The sequence below is a fragment of the Calidris pugnax genome, unplaced genomic scaffold, assembly GCF_001431845.1.
Source record: "Calidris pugnax isolate Ruff unplaced genomic scaffold, ASM143184v1 scaffold14, whole genome shotgun sequence".
NCBI lineage: Eukaryota > Metazoa > Chordata > Aves > Charadriiformes > Scolopacidae > Calidris > Calidris pugnax.
The window spans coordinates 15,279,235-15,281,571 of record NW_015090793.1 but is presented as its reverse complement, the minus strand read 5'-3'; positions in this window follow the sequence as shown (position 1 = coordinate 15,281,571).

Sequence of the window (2,337 nt, the reverse complement as noted above, 5' to 3'; positions counted from 1 at the left end):
CCGGCCCGCAGCCCTTCCCCACGCGTGGCCGCCGGGCATCGTCTCGTCAGGGCGGAGGGTGGGTTTGGGTGGTGATTATTTTTCTCGGTTTTCGTTATGAATCCTTTAGCCATGTCACGACACGAACTACCCTCCGCCCGGGCCCGGCGGCGGGGGAGCGCGGAGTCCGGCCGCCAGACCCCGACCCGGCCTTGCCGCAGCTCCGGGAGCGGGGAACCGGGAGCGGGGAACCGGTTGCCGCCGCCGCCAACTCCTACCCTGAACCGACGGCTCCGTCCCGCCGCCGCGCCCCGCTCGCCTCTCCCGATCCCGCAGAACGGAGGGTGCGGGCCCCGGGCACCGGGGCGCCGGACCCGCTCGGCCTTTGCTCCGCGCCCGCCGGGCCGCGTCCCTGCTCCCCGCTCTCCCCCTGCTCCGAGTTATTCGTTTACTTCATTTTCTTTGTTTTATTTTTTTCCTTTAATTTTATTTTATTTTTCTCTTTTTATTTTATTTTTGCCTTAATCGATATTTATTTGCTCCGCGCTCTTTCGGTTATTTAAGGGATGGGCGGAGGCTGCCACAGACGCGGAGACTCGGGGCCCACCCCGGCCCAAGGGCAAATTTGGAGGCCTTGAACTCCCCCTCCCCGGTAAAACCCCGAGCCGAGCGCCTGCTGCCTCGGCTGGGGTCTCCCTTCGGGGAACCGGACCGGACCGAGACCCCCTCCGGACCCCCCGGCTCCCGCCGAGCCCGCGGCAGTCCCGGGCGATGCTCGGCGGCATCGGGTTGCGGGAACAGCGGAGCCCGGGTGGGTCTCGGTGGGTTTGGAGCCCTGGGGTGTCCTTTGCCAGGTCCCGGTCGCCGAGGATTGAGTTCTCGGGGACGTTGGGCTCTCGGCAATTGGATTAACAGCTAATTTATTTATTTTTAATCCACCGTCATTACAACCGCTTCGATTTGAGGGGATTCAGGGCGAGCCTCCCCGGTAAAACCCCGAGCCGAGCGCCTGCTGCCTCGGCTGGGGTCTCCCTTCGGGGAACCGGACCGGACCGAGACCCCCTCCGGACCCCCCGGCTCCCGCCGAGCCCGCGGCAGTCCCGGGCGATGCTCGGCGGCATCGGGTTGCGGGAACAGCGGAGCCCGGGTGGGTCTCGGTGGGTTTGGAGCCCTGGGGTGTCCTTTGCCAGGTCCCGGTCGCCGAGGATTGAGTTCTCGGGGACGTTGGGCTCTCGGCAATTGGATTAACAGCTAATTTATTTATTTTTAATCCACCGTCATTACAACCGCTTCGATTTGAGGGGATTCAGGGCGAGACGAAGAGGGCTGCGGCTCGCCCCCGCCCGCTCCCCCGCCCGAGGTGAAGCCTCGCTGCCGCCGCCGCTTTTCCACCGGGTTTTGCCCCGTTTGCAGCGAGCGGCGGAACGGAGCCCTCCGTGGGGGGACAGAGCTGCCCGGGACCCCCCGGCCTAGGAGGCCGCCCGGTGTCCCGGCCGCCCCGGCTGGGCACGGCGAGCCGCTCGCCTCGGTGCCGGTGTGGGAGTCCGCCCGGTGCCCAGAGACGGCCCGGGGCGGGGGGTGAGGGGGGGCTGCGGTTGCTGGGAGCGGCTGAACGGGAGCAGGGGGGGTTTCGGGGCTGCCCCATCCTGGGGAGGGCGGTGGGCTAACTCCGGTAGCAGCGGAGACCCTTGGACTAGCAGGCTGCGGGGGCTGCGGGGCACGGTGGGGAAGAGGGACCGGAGCCCCCCCGTCCCCCCCATCCGTCCCAGAGGAGCGCAGGCAGTCTGGGGCGCGGGGGGGGTGACGGGGTGGCGAACGACGATGACAAGACGGACGACATAGCCGGGCCGAGGCCGGGTTATTTCTTTATTCGTTGCCATCTCGGCTGGCCCTTTTCCTCCGCGGCGGGGGTCCCCGCGAGTGAGCCCCCCGAGAGGAGGGGTAACCCCCGCCGAGGGGGAGGGAGCCGGAGCAGCCTCCCCCGGCCCCGCCGCCGCTCTGCCCGCACTCCCGGGGCCGGGCAGCGGCTGCCGAGGGACTCTTTGTTTACCAATCGGTGTCACGGACCGGGAGAGCAGGAAATTGCGTCTGTGCCGGGCCGTTAATTTAAAATCGTTCCTTTCCTCCCACCGCTTCTCCCCGAGCCGCTCCCCGCCGCCCCGGAGGCTCGGCTGCCCGCTCCCGGCTCCGGCGGCGGCCGGGGGATGCGCAAAAGGAGCGCGGAGGAGCGGGGGAGGGCCGGGCCGGGCCGGCGGAATAAGGGCTCAGTCTTCTTCCCCGGTACCACCCCCGCCCGCTTCCTCCGCATCTCCCTCCCCTCGGCATCCCCTTCCCCTCCGCCTTCCCACCCCCCCCTCC